The 15,474-nt window shown below is 32.7% G+C and overlaps 1 long non-coding RNA gene across 3 annotated transcripts; it reads left to right on the top strand.

The window, feature by feature from the left end:
• The first annotated feature begins 11,404 nt into the window (after positions 1–11,404).
• LOC107913991 (uncharacterized) lies at positions 11,405–15,253 on the top strand. 3 transcript variants are annotated; one of them, XR_001688674.2, is made up of 7 exons: positions 11,406–11,604; positions 11,978–12,085; positions 12,162–12,281; positions 12,361–12,569; positions 12,776–13,319; positions 13,448–13,538; positions 14,985–15,253. It is a non-coding gene; the product is annotated as an uncharacterized lncRNA (long non-coding RNA). The 3 variants fall into 3 exon arrangements; XR_005917542.1 differs by having other exon boundaries at positions 11,405–11,604; positions 12,162–12,569; XR_001688675.2 differs by lacking the exon at positions 12,361–12,569.
• Positions 15,254–15,474: the final 221 nt, after the last annotated feature.

Here is a 15,474-nt window from a genome sequence, read left to right as displayed (position 1 = left end):
GTTAGGAAGTAAAATAAAACAAAAACATATGTATAAAATATATATAAGCATACGTATACTATATATAAAACAATATATATTACATAAAAACGATGCATGCGCATGAATATAAAAATAATAATAATAAATAATAATAATGATACAAGATTAATGATGCCACATAATAGTATTAATAATATTAAAATAATTAATTTAATAAAAAAACTAAAATAACAAATAGAGGATTAAATAGCATCAATAATCAAAGACCAATGAATTTAAAACAAAGAGTATAAAATAAAAAATATATAAGGCCAAATAAAATGTAAACAAATGTGAAAATAATGAATTTGAAAATGAATAATAAGGGAAAAAGAGATTTGAAATCAACAATATACAAATCAATAAATAAATTATACACAAATCAACAAACTAAGAACGCAAGAGAGAGAGAGAAATTTGAGTAAATACTCTTAAGAATTATTATTACTCCCCACTTCCGTCCCTTACAATGAAGGGAGAGGCATCTATTTATAGTTGAGCCTCCCAAATCCAACGGTACAGATTAATTACACCAACGGTTAAGATTAAAAGGTATCTACAAATTAAATCTCTAAGATTACAAAATCATATCTTCTAAGATTGCATATCATATCAAAGATTACATATCAAATATAAGATTGCATATCATATCTAAGATTACATATCATATCTAAGATTGCATATCCTTGAAGATTATGTTTCTATATGCATCAAGCTTGTAGATAGACCTTCAACCTTTTCAAGTAATGGGCCATCCCGATCGGGCCATCCCGATCGGGCCAAATGATATAATTTTGGACTTTGTTTTATTATTTTGGGTTTATTATTTTTTATGAGCCTGGGCTAAATTGACCTATTACAGCTGCCCCTCTTTGCTCATTATCGTGTAACAAGAACAGAGTAAAGACTTTAGAAATGACCAATTTTGTCTGGCTGTGCTAGACTTTAGCGCTCTTCTTCTTCTTCAAATAGCCTCATTCCTTCCTACTCATCTTCAGAGGTATAGGAACTGGTGCTTCAACCTACTCCACTACAATGCCAGGGAGATAGGATTTGCATGTTGTAGTTTTTCAAAATTTGCTATCTTTAATCTGCTCCATTGCAACTCTAGGGAGATAAGACTTATAGCTTCAACTTGATCTACTGCAACTTTAAAGATGAATTTGATGCGGTCTGCTCTACTGTAATTTCAGAGAGATTCTAATCCACTCCACTACAAATTTAGGGAGATGAGATTTGTTTATTTAGTCTGCCCCACTGCAATTTCAGGGGGATAAGACTTGATTTCTTGAGTCTACTCCACTACAACTTCAGGGAGTAAGACTCGCTTTCTTGGGACTGCTCCACTGCAACTTTAGGGAGATAAGACCCGGTGCAATCTGCTCTCTGCAACTTCAGAGAGATAAGATCTGTGATTTTAATCCACTCCACTGCAACTTCAGCGAGATAGGATTATTGGCTTTAATCTGCTCCACTGCAACTTCAAGGAGATAAGATTCACCATCTTCAGTCTGCCTCACTACAACTTCAGAAGGATAAGGCTTGCTTACTTAGTCTGCTCCACTGCAACTTCAAGGAGATAAGACGAGATGTGATCTACTCTCTGCAACTTCAGAGAGATAAGATCTGTGATTTTAATCTGCTCCACTACGACTTCAGGGAGATAGGATTATTAGCTTTAATCTGCTCCACTGCAACTTCAGGAAGATAAGATTCACCATTTTCAGTCTTTTAAATTGCAATGTTGAGGAAACAAGATTCGCCGTTGTAGCTTCAATCTGTTCCACTACACCACCAGGGGAGTAAGATTCACCGTCGTGGTTTCAATCTGCTCTACTGTAATGCCAAAGAGATAGGATTCGCTACCCACAGCTTCAATCTGCTCCACTTCAGCTAATCCAAGCCTTAACGCTAGGGAGATAAGATTCGTCGTCGTGGCTTCAATCTGCTCTGCTACAACACCAGGGAAATAAGATTCGTCGTTGTGGCTTCAATCTTTTCCATTGCAACGTCAAGGCGATAAGACTGATGTCTTCAATCTGCTTCAGTGCCAGTACAGGAAGGCAAGATCTGCTATTTTCAACCTACTCCACTATTGCTCAGGGAGATAGGACTTACAATCTTCAACCTATTCCATTGTTGTCGAGGGAGATAGGGCTGGGGTCATCGATCTGCTTCGCTGTCGGTGCAGGAAGGTAAGATCTGATATTTTTAACTTGTTTTGCTACAACCCAGGGAGGCAAGACTAGTGTCTTCGATCTGCTTCACTGTCGGTGCAGGAAGGCAAGATCTGCTATTTTTAACTTGCTCCGCTGCAACCCAGGGAGGCAAGGCTGGTGTCTTCGATCTGCTTCACTGTCGGTGCAAGAAGGCAAGATCTGCTATTTTTAACCTACTCCGCTACAACCCAAGAATGCAAGGTTGGTGTCTTCGATCTGCTTCGCTGTCGGTGCAGGAAGGCAAGATCTGTTATCTTCACTGATCTGCTCTCTAGGGAACATGACCTGTATAATGACCCTAATTATGCCTAATGATTAGGATGACATAAAATGAATCAAATGCTCCTAACTAGACATATGTCAATGGTGTTTTCACGAATGTATAATTTTTTAATAATTTTTTTTGAGAATGATCCCACTTAGGTTGTCATTGCTCGAAGTTTATTAAGGCTTTAACACTGATGTGCTAAACCGCCTTCTTGCTTGGCTAGCTTTTCTGAAGAAACATTTAGTCAGATTGCCCCCACTATAAATCTCAAAGTTCAATCCATTGGGGCGCAAAATTTGTACCATCATTCTCCCACTATAACCAAAAGGTAGGAATATATGGCTTTTTCTTGATCCTCTCCTATCACAATTCAAGGATACAGGATCTAAATCTCTCTGGTCCCTTACACCATTCCCAGGGTATCGTACCAAACGCTCATGTATAAATGAAGGCTTTCTTCTCCGAGGAAACCTCTTCCTACTGTCTGGTGATCATTGCTTACTTGTTTATTTAAGCTTTGTCATTTTGTTCAATCAATGTTTTTAACAACAAATCCAAAGAGAAAGTCCTAATTTAGACTCTTCCTTTTCAGATTTCCAACCTTTAAACATGGTGCATTCTAAACAATAGTCTTGTTTCAGGTTCCTGTATTATTTAGAAACTTCTAGAGTAATATGCCAAACTTCCCTTGTGAAAGTTTTATTAGTCCATTAATCATTATTCCAATGCAACATACTTGCAAAAAGGGTATAACAATGGATGAGAATACAATTGGTTCTAAGCATAGCTCGAAAGGAATATATTATCAAAAAATAGTAAATAAGGATAACAAAGAAATTGATTGGGAATGTGTATATTGGAAAAGAATGAAGTATTCCAAGAATAGCAAATTCAATATAAAAATTGGATGCCCTAGATATCGCAGCTTGAACTTCTCTATACAAACTTTCTGAGTTTGACATGTGTTTAGGAGATCTACAGTACTCTGTTGATGTCCCAAGATGTTGTCTACCCTTTCCTGTTGATTCAAGATCATCATATGCCCCAATGTGATCAAAATTTGAACTGCTTTGATCACCTCATGCCCCATTTTGATCAATATTTGAGCCGCCCTTTTCGAGTTTTCAACTCAAATCCCCTTTGGTCTCAAGGCGCCCTATGCGGGTTTTCACCTTGGCCTTTCCATTTTCTTTCTTCTTTTCTCTCTCTATTTTTTTGCTTTTTTTTATATTTTGAAATATTTTTGATTGAATCTGAACTCATAGGATTAGACATGTCTTTGTTATCCTTTTTGATCAAAATCGACTCTTTTCCAAATAAGGCATTCCATATAAGGTCCTTCCCAGCTCGGGATGAAGTTCTTTTTGTATGGGAAGGATCATCTTCAATATCAGGTCCCTCTTAGGAATTCTCTAGGACGGACCTTTTTTGTGAACTTGCATCATTTGCTTTTGACGCATTTGACCATGATGGACAACTTTGAACATTCCTCTTTAATCGAAATTGGATTCAAAAACTCAGAAAGAATTTTGTCTTTAATAGGCAAAACCGCGATGGGCCCAAGAGAAAGGCATTGCCCCAACAGAGTTTTTTTTGCGCCATCTTTTTTTTGGGCGATATGGCATTTATCGTGAACAGACTGCAAACTTTTGATATTATGCTGTTGTTCAAATTTAGTACATTGTCAGATATGATCCTTTTGGCGTTTCATATTGACATATGATTTTTCACGAATTTGCTAACTGTCGACTTTGTGACATTGGCATATGAAGTAGCTTCCATTCATTTAGTAAAGTAACTGACAATCACAAAGATGAATCAATGACCGTCAGACTCTTTTGGCGTGATCGCACAAATGACCTTCATACCCCATATAAGGAGAAGTCATGTATCCCAATGATTCTTTGTAGGGTAAGATCCGTTTCTCGACTTGTTCTACCATCCTTAACAAGTCCGAAAATAGGCTACAATCTGTCATCTTTAAAGTCATGAAATCCCTCTAAACACATGCCTCGCTCAAAAGGAAATTCTAAGCCTGTAGCAGCGTCACTCATGTTATTGAGATCTGGAGACCCAATATAAAAGAATATACAAAAGAATGTATTTATGAATAACTATTTGTACAATATAATTATGAATGAAAGAATGATGTGGAAGAAAATCCACAAGAATGAAAGAATAATTATTTCAAAAAGAATGAAAAAATATTGGATCAAAAATGAATGCAAAGATGTATTTTATTAGAATAGTAACGTTCAGACATGAGCCTATTTCACAAAGGAATTTCTATCATTTTTAGGCTAAAAACAACAAAAATGTTTTGAACATTACTCTAAATAAGCTCTAAAAATTACAGGAATTTCTTTCGCAGTTCAATTACTTAGAACACTCCCAAATTTATAAGGGCAGATATCTAACAAGGTCCCCCTTTCATTTGTGTCTCCCTATATGTCATTGATGTGAACACTTCCCAACATCTCCTTATATATTACATTCACCCCATTGTCAATCATGATTGGGTAGCGAATTTTCTACATTAAATGAGCCATCCAACTTGACAATACCTATGTTGATGAATTTTTCAACTAGCTTTTTAAAGGTAATGCAATTCTCTATTGAGGGCCCCGTAATCCCCGCATGATAATCGCATTGTGCACTTGCGTCGTACCATTTGGGATACGGAGGCTGTGGAGGCTTCACATGTAAAGGAGAAACAACATGCGTGTCGAATAAGTTTTGATACAGCTTCTTGTACGACATTGGAATTGGCCTGAACTGGAGTTTTTCAGTACCGTGCTTCACACATGATTCTTGTCTTGATAAACCCTGCTGATTAGCAATCGATTTTCTGTACGTATTCACGCTGTTCACCTCATTTTCTTTTTCTTTTGAGGCTTACCTTCTATTATTTCCTCCAGCATCAATCTTTCCGCTCCTTATGGCGCTTTCAATCATTTCACCATTCATGATTATGTCGGAAAATCTTTTTGTGTCACTCCCTAACATATGTGTGATGAAAGGAGCTTTCAATGTATTTATGAATAGCATTGTAATTTCCCTTTCTAGGAGCGGTGGCTGAACTTGGACGGTGACCTCCCTCCACCTCTGTGCATATTGCCTAAAACTTTCACCGGGCTTCTTTTCCATGTCTTGTAGAGTGATTCTATCAGGTACCATGTCAGCTACATGATTGTATTGCTTTATGAATGCCTGTGCTAAATCTTTCAATGAATTAATCTTGGCACGACTCAATTGATTGTACCACTTGGACGTTGCCCCTGTGAGGCTATCCTAGAAACAATGTATCAGCAACTGGTCATTACTAACATACCCAGTCATCCGCCTACAAAACATAGTAATATGGGCTTCAGGACTACTAGTTCCATTATACTTCTCAAACTCGGGCATTTTGAATTTGTAAGGGGGTACTAAATCCGGAACCAAGCTTAATTCTTTAGCACCAATCCCATAGTAGCTCTCAGCACTTTCCATTGCTCTAAATTTCCCTTCCAGCCATTTATACTTTTCTTGTAGCATTTTTGGCAATTCATCCTCCATTTTCTCTTTTTCAGCTGTTTCGTCAAAGTCAGGGATAACTGGATTAACAAGGTTGTCTCCAGGGTTAGAGCCTGCTCCAACTTGAAAATTCATTGGTCTGAAACTGCTGAGGCTTGATGGTGCCAGAAGATTTGCGCGGATATACCTCAACATGCTGAGGGGTAAAGCCTAGGGGATAAACAGGTCCCTCACTGTCTCCTTCTTCAACATTGAGCACAGAGCCCTTTCTTTTATCAGTTCCTCCGGTCAACAACTGAGTTAATCGAGCCATCATACTCCCTTGAGATTCCATCATTTTATCCATCATTTTTTGCTAAATTTTCTCAAGCTGTTCATTCATTTGTTGTTGAAGCTAATCCTGCATCTCCTTTTGGAACTGTTCTAGCATTTCCATCATTTGGTCCATGTCCTTAGTTTTTGATCGAGTACCGTAGCGGTGTTTGGTGGGTTGGTTGGTTTCCAGATTAACTGAAATAAATTTACTCAATTAGACTCTTTCAATGCATATGATGTCATGTAATGTAGATGCATGAAATGAATGCCTAAAGAGACATTGATTCTGATTCAATTACATTTAGAAAACTTTTCTAGAAAACAAATCTCTTTACATAAAATGAATATTTATACGGCATTGCCCTCATAGGCGAAGACATTCGATCCTCTTCTTCATTCGAGCGTTAAGATAAATCTCACGAACTCTTCAAAAGGGACGTCTCTTTCGTCTCATCTTTGCTTGATCCGGGCTGCGACTCATTGCTCACTCATCCTCATGATACTCGTTGGCTTCTCTTTAAGAAAGTTCAGCGGCTCTCGAATAATCTTTGTTATCTTGAATCCTTGGGCAACGAAGCCATAGTCGTGTAGTCCTCCATTAAACTATCATCCTTCTTTTATCACATTTTCTTAGACCATATTCAGACAACCATATTATCATCCACTTTATCAAGAAACTCATTTTCTTTTGACAAGCTCTCTATTTAGCAACTGAACGTGAATCAACACCTATTTTTTATGATGAAAATGTAATGCAATCGCAACCAAAAAGAAAACAGGTTAGTAAAAAGCTAAAGCAAGAATAAATAGAAAACCTATTCGGGTGACCACTAGGGGTTTGACATAGCTCTACCTAGGGCAAGTTCCTAAGGTTCATTATATGAGGTTCGGTTTCTAGGGCAAAGGTACTCGAACCAACAGATTCCTCGATCTTCACCCATTATAGGCTCATATAGATCAAGTTCGGCTCAGGGGAACACATTTTCCCTATGACTATACGGAGATGATAATCTCACGAAGGCATAGGTACTGATGTATTCCGAAAGCGATCCACTATCCTATACGGAGGTGAAAACCTCACGAAGGAATAGTTTCTCACTCCCACTTAAAAGGGTAAAATCATTCAACTCATGTAATGTATAATGCAAAGATCAATTAAGCAAGAAAATAATGAATGCAAAAGGATCTCATGAATTTTTAAAAAAAAAATATTTCTCGACCATAAGACAAAAATTAATCAACTTTGTGGCTCGACTCTCTTATTTTTCTAAAATTCCCCAGTGGAGTCGCTAAGTTGTCGAAACCATTTCTATTTTGGAAAAAAGACAAAAATTAGTTGTCGACTTAAAAAAAAACAAAAATTGGGAGTCGCCACCAATCTTTTATTGAGGTCTGATTGGATCACCTAAAAAATAGCTTTGGTGTACGAGTTCTAGAAAAAATGGATCGGGAGTCGGTTATGTACGAGGAAGGATTAGCACCCTCGTAACGCCCAAAATTGGTACCTAGTTAATTAATTAGTGTCTTAATGTCGAAAATTTAAAAATATGATCTTTAATAAAAACTTAAAAAACGTTACTTATTAAGACTCTTATCATTTCGGAGAAAGAAAATGTCACACCCAATGCGTTAGGGCGCGACATTCTAATGAATTAGTCTAAAATACTCGTGTAATAAAATTTAAAAGAATATTTATTTGTTTAAGATTTATAAAGAAACTGCGGCCCAATACGTTAGGGCACAATTTCTCAAAATCCTAAACTTGGAATATTTCCTTTGTTATTAATTTTTTTTAAAAAAATCTTTGTCTTGAGAAATCAATACGTCACATCCAATACGTTAGGATACAACATATTAAATTCCCAACAACAAGCTTTTAATTTTAATTTTTGATTAATGAGCAATTCTCGATTGTTAGATTTAAAAAAGAAAATTGGAACCCAATACGTTAGGGCTCAATTTCCTTGAAAATCCTAAATACGAGTATTATCTCAATTTAGAAAATTTTAAAATTGAGTAAAAAAATGATGTAATGCTACATTAAGTGTAAAATACAATAATAAATAAAACAATTGCATAGAAATAAACGAAATTAATGTACATAAAAAACAACGACATGTAAAGTATCAAATGAACAAAATATAAATGAAAACATAAATCAATAAGTAAATGAAGGAAATAAACAAAAAAATATAAAGAGAAAAAAAGGTAGAAAATATATACATGAAATTATAAAGAATAAAAGACATACACATGGGTTTACATATAAAATTTTGGACTATAGAATTTATAACAAAAAATATATAATGCATTTATGAAAATAAAGAAAAATATATAAGTATACATATATATATTATAACATATGTGTTGAAAATATAAATTTGTATTTAAGCAAATAAAAAACATAGACATGTGCGTATATATATATATAAATATTCATTAGAAAAATATATAAATACATACATGTACATATATACAAAAGTAAAAAAAAAAATTGAAACTAAATATAAAAGTATATATATGTATATAAAAGTTAGGAAGTAAAATAAAAATAAAAACATATGTATAATATATATATAAGCATACGTATACTGTATATAAAACAATATATATATTACATAAAAATGATGCATGCGCATGAATATAAAAATAAAAATAATAATAAAATAATAATAATAATGATACAAGATTAATGATGCCACATAATAGTATTAATAATATTAAAATAATTAATTTAATAATAAAAAACTAAAATAACAAATAGAGGATTAAATAGCATCAATAATCAAATACCAATGAATTTAAAACAAAGAGTATAAAATAAAAAAAATATAAGGCCAAATAAAATGTAAACAAATGTGAAAATAATGAATTTGAAAATGAATAATAAGGGAAAAAGAGATTTGAAATCAACAATCAGTACACCAAAACAGGCTTTTAGCGGCGTTTGGATAAAAAACGCCGCTAAAAATCAAGCATTAGCGGCATTTTCCAAAAAGCGTCGCAAAAAACCTATGCACAACGATGTCGTTTTTTTGAGTTTTCGGGGCTTTAGCGGCGTTTTTTAAAAAGCGCCACTAATTCTCAGGCCTTTAGCTGCGTTTTTAGAAAAGTGACGCTAATGGTCGGGGATTTAGCGGCGTTTTTGAAAAAGTGCCGCTAATGCTCGAGCTTTAGCGGCGTTTTTGAGAAAGCGCCGCTAGTGCTCGGGGCTTTAGCGACGTTTTTGAGAAAGCACCGCTAATGCTCTGGGCTTTAGCGGCGGTTTTTTAAAAGCGTCGCTAATGTTCAGGTGTTTAGTGACCTTTTTGAAAAAGCGCCGCTAATGCTCTATTTTTAGCGCCGTTTTTGAAAAAGCACCGCAAAAAATATTTTATCTCTCTATTTATTATTTAATTGGTTTGTTTATATTAATTAAAATTCAAATTATTTTTAATTGAATATTCAAAATCTTCACAAAAAACTAATGACATGTAGAAATAATTTGAAATAAAAAACATAGAGAAATATTTGTTAAAAATAGAAAAATTAAAATACTATTATTTAAAATAATTTTTAAGTTTTTTGGGTACATTACTGAGTGTTTTTTAAATTACATATTAAATAATTTCTTATACAAGGTAATAAGCATATCAAATTAGCAAGCTGTGCAGTTATTTTAGAATCATCAGTTTATAAATCAGAAGCCCATATTTGAAATTTTTGAAATGTTTAGAATTCTTTTAAACAGTCTGCATGAGTTTGCACTTTCTTGTTGTAAAAGATTGCATAGTTAGAACAGGTCATTGTTTTTAACTCTAATATTAGAAATATAGAGCAACTCCCTTTTCTTTACTTTTTTGTTACAAATAATTTTATAACTTCAATGTTGATGTGCTGATGGTATTTCTGTCTCTAGATTTATGTTTTCTTTCCTGCAAAAGTAAAGGTTGGTGTTCTTATGGTAAGAAACTGTGCAAAGTGTATGGAAGCAGATAATTATGTTTATAATGCTATTTTGGTTGTTCAAAGAGCTTTGACAGCCCTTGCAAAAGCAAAGATAAATGAAATTAATTCATACTTCCACATGGAAGTTTTTGAGGTGAATATAATTCTTCTTTGCTTTGTTCATGAGCACTGCTTAGTTTATTAAATTAGATGCATTGTCTTTGTTTGGTCTTATATTAACCATCCATTGAATCTTAATGGTTGAATCTCTTGACTGTGATTATCTCTAAGAAGTATTAGAAGAAATTTATTAATAAAAAAGTTCACAAGGTTAAAGTTTACAGAAAGTTATTCCACTTAAGAGGTAGACTGATCTCTAAAATAAATATTATTTCTTAAGTTATTCCACTTAAGAAATATATTAATAAAAAAGTTCACAAGGTTAAAGTTTTAAGTGTCTATGATGTGTTTGATCTTTATGTATTAAATAACTTCTTATATAATCGTAAAAGAGATAGTATTAATTTTAAAGTATTGAATTTATTATCATTATAGTTTAGGGATTATGGGTTTAGGGATTATTGTTTATGGTTTACGATTTAATGGTTGGGGTTTAAGGTTTAGGGGTTTAATTAAAATTTAGGGATTAGGGGTTTAGAGTTTATATTTCATGATTTAGGGTTTAAGGGATAAATGTTAAGTGTTTAGGGTTTAGATTAATTAGTGTTTTTAATTTATATATTAAATAATTTCTTATATAATTGTAAAAGAGATAATTTTAATTTTAATATATTAAAATTATGATTATAGTTTAAATTATTTAAGAGATAATAAGTACACTTTATATATATTAAATGGTTCAGTATTTAAGGTTTACTTAAGATTTGTTAAATGATAAAATTTTATATAATTAATTAATGCTTTTATATTTAAAAATATTTAATCTAAATCATTTGATATATTTAAATATTAGATTTAAAAAAACATTAATAAATAAAAAATAATAAAAATTTTTAGCAGAGCAAAAGGGTATCATTTTATTCAAAAAGTGAGCAATAGCGGCGTTTTTAATAAAAACGCCACAAAATCATTTTACTTTTAAAAAAATTATACCTTTTTTTCCCTAAATTTCCCCCTAAAACCCCTAATTTTCCCCCCTAAAATTGGTATCCTCGTAACACCCTTTAGGTGTTTCTCTCCGCCACCACGTCTTCATCATCATCGTTCCCTACTTTTGCTACTTTAAGCTCCTCTTCTTCTCAACCACCGTCTTTGTTTTTCTCTCGTTTATTCGGTCGGTGTATTCTTGAAAGCAAATGTTGATACTATTATTGAAAGGTATGTCTCATTTCCTTTTTTCTCTTTCCCCCCTTTATTTAGATATTAAAGAATCAAAATGAAGTTTATCTTCTCACTTTTTTACTATACCAGCAATATGTATAATCAGATTCGTGATTCAGGTGGTCCAGAGAGCAAAATGATGGATTACTGTACTGAGTTTATTTCTTCATTTTCTTTTCTTTCTGGACTTTAAAAATATAATAAAACATACTTGATTGTAGCCTTCTTCCCAGTCCCTTTTGCTCCGTCATTTTTCCTCCCAGTTCTTTTTCTGGATCCTCTCATTATCAGAGAGGATTTCGAGTAAATGCTCTATGGATTTAGTCATAGTGGTAACTAATTATATTATTTTTGTTTTGTGTATATATAGGCTGAAGATGGAGAAGATTGCTATATATGTAAAATTGTTGAGATGTTTGAAGCAGTTGATGGAGATTTGTACTTTACAGCTGAATGGTTTTACAGGGCTTAAGACATAGTAAGATGATTCTTTTGTACTATTTCCATTAGTTTTAAACCTTTTAATTTGACGTTAAATATCATTCCTTTTCCAGGTACTTAAAACGTTAGGCCACCTTATTGACAAGAAGCGTGTATTCTTTTCACAAATTCAAGACGACAATCCCTTGGATTGTCTTGTTGCAAAGCTTAACATTGCAAAAGTATCTTTGAACGTACGTTTTCCATTTCTTGCACTTTATTTTATTGTCTTTCACTGTTTCACCATGCTGTATAATTATTATGGTTTTTTAGGTTGATTTGGAGGCAAAGAGTAAAGAGATTCAAAGTTGTGATTATTATTGTAACATGTTATACAAATTGGAATATTCGTCTTTCACTAACTTGCCCCTAGGTAGCTGTTATTCCTCTGATTCACTAAATTGGACCTGTATTCTGGTTGTGGAGCAATGTCAATCGGCTTGTGCCTTGGGGCAAATATGGCCGAATTAAGGCTAGTGACTGTGAGTTAGTTTACAATATTTAAATAGTTATGCGTTTTAAGTTTTTTGTATTTTGTAAGTTCTTATAAATTTAGTTATTTATTGGGTTTTTGTTGAATGAATCTGCTGAAGATTTTTTAGCATTGTTAAAAGAATAGGAACAGATCGAAACATACCAGGGTTTGTATTTCATGATCCTTGAACTTTTATATTTGTTTATTTTGCAGGCGTTATTTCTTCCTCATCACGTTCCGATCTTACCTATACAGTACATCTCCAATTAAGATGAAATTCACAACTTGGATGGATGCAAGGCCTGAATTAGGACCATTTTGTATTTGTATTTGTATTTATAACAAGATGAATTGTTCGTTCATTTTTCTTCATAGACCAGTTTTGCAATGTGGAATGACATATAACTCTAGATTATTTTTCAAGGGAAAAGATGAATGTTGAGTTTATTTATGTCTTCAAGCCCAAAGTTTTTCAAATGTTCTTTTCTAGTCTAGAATAGGAAATTATTTGTTTTTACATTTAGCATGGTCTGTTTTGGTAAGTTTCTGAATGTGACAAGCAGAAGAAACCTAAGAAGGGATCTGTAACTTTGGAGGAAATAGGAAAGTGAAATACCAGTGCTGGAAATACTGCAGATGGTACTCAACTAGATGCGGAGATTGCTGGTCCAAGTAGAGAGCCCAAGTGAGAGCGAAGGCAGTGCAAGTGATGAAGTGCTTGTTGTTCCTTATGATAACTTAGCACCTATGTCTTGTGGTAATATTTTCTCATTATTCTTCTACTTGTGAATTTATTGTATTCCAAATATAGCATCAAGAAAAATATAACAGTACATTAGAGTTCAGCTTGTATAATTTGTTTGGATTCTTTTTGTCTTGAAACAGATATTGCTAAATCTAAGCAACTTTTGGATAAGCTTGTTGTGGTGAAGTATAATGGAGCTTTGGGAAAGAATATGGGTTTCGGTGGTCCCAAGTAAGCAATTATCTAACTTCTGGAAGTTTGATACTTATTTTTTTTCCAAGAAAAGAGAAGCATTTCTTGATGATTCCATAGTTATATATTAAAGACTTGCCTCTACATAAATGAATATAGTTTCTATGACATACATATATTTATATATGCTTTTTATATATGCCTCTACATTCATATATTTATATATGCTTTTTATATTGTATTGTGCCAAATAAAGAGAATAAAAGTTTTAATTATTGATAGATTCTGCTGCTTTTTTATGTACTTTTTATTGAATCACTCTTTAATCAAATGTAGAATTATAAAATTATTAAATTTTACTATAAATAATTATCCTTATATAATTAATCATTTTAGTAAATTCTCCAACTATCAAAACAGATCACTCCACCATCCCACGTCGAAATTTTGTTTAAGTGTAGGAGTTGAGAGAGGTAGATACTTTGATGAATATTTTCTTTTACATGATAATTATGTACTTCTTTAAGTTTGTTTTGGATGTTGGGACAATGTCAGTTGATGCCGAAATTTGATAGTTTTTTAGCCTATACTCTGATGGATTAGTGTAAAAATTAAGGAACTGATAATGAAATTCTAAATTCAATGGGTCTATGATGCAGTTCCTTAATTATAGAATGCTATGTAGTTCATTAAAAACTTGAGGTTGTGTCGTTGGAACTAGGTTGTCAAAATAGACTTCTTAAATTGGTTTGGAGTTACAAAGCATTTCCATATCCATATATTTTCCTATACTTATATGCAATTGGTATAATTTCAATATCTCTCCAACTCTTTTATATTTGTGAGACATTGGATGATAAGATGAGTTTATGACGGTGATAAATGATGTGAGGGGACATCGGTGATTGTTACAGAGATCCAAATGAGGCAATGCTAGGAAACTTTAAACATAACTCTTCAAATTTTAGTTGAGCTGCTCACACACATGCTTTACTGGTTCTGGAATTCTTTTCTATGGTCCTTAAATTTTAATTATGACCCTTCAGATTCATGGAAAAACTTGGAAAAATTGAATATACCTATATTGGAAAAATTGAATATATCAATGATCAATTTAATTATTATAGTGTTCTTCTTTTTCCTGTGCCTTAGTTCTCTTTTATGTTATATAAGACATTTCTATATAACGTTAAACAATAGTAGTGCAGCATGTTTCTGTTCTGATTTTTGCAAATTAATACTATTGTTCCTTGTTAAAAAATTAAATAGTTTAGACAATCATTAGAAAGAATGCCTATTTGTGACACATGGAAGAGCTATGATTGAGATTGTTTGTTAGTATGGTTCAACCTGCAACTAAAGCTGCACATAATTGTTTGTTATTTTTTTTGAGCCTTAATGGCTATATATATTATTTATTTTTAACATCTCTATTGTTTACCAAGTTTGTTGGTTTATCTGATCATTTGGTTTTGCATCCTTTAGATATTGAAGGTGTAGTGGAGGATTCAATCTCTTCAAGCTGGAGAAGCCAAGGCTCAACACTTTTTCAAGTAGAGTGTTATTTAATGTTGCATTCCATGGTCGTTTATCTTAGTCGGAACTTGAATTAGGTGTTATTGAAACAGGGTTTTATAGCTACCTTGTATACTAGCTTTTTTTAATCATGATTGTTAATTATTATGTGTTTTGTAACTTTTTTTATATTTGACAGAGTTAATATAGATCAGATAAGCTGTGAGGTAGATTGCTCATTTATTTAGACATAATATTTTAATTCTAAATTTAAATTCATTAATTTTTATATTTACCTTTAAAGTTAAAATTTTAATAGAAAATTTAATTTAATTAATTTTTTTATCCTTAAAAGTATATAGTTTAAAGTTTAAATTTCAAAACTAAAACATAATATAATATTTATTGTAGAAATAAATATTATTTAATTAATTTTTTTAAAATTTATGTTTTTAGCGGC

The sequence above is a fragment of the Gossypium hirsutum genome, chromosome D08, assembly GCF_007990345.1.
Source record: "Gossypium hirsutum isolate 1008001.06 chromosome D08, Gossypium_hirsutum_v2.1, whole genome shotgun sequence".
Classification (NCBI taxonomy): Eukaryota; Viridiplantae; Streptophyta; class Magnoliopsida; order Malvales; family Malvaceae; genus Gossypium; species Gossypium hirsutum.
The sequence above is the reverse complement of the archived record's forward strand: the minus strand, read 5'-3'. Positions and strand labels throughout refer to the sequence as shown.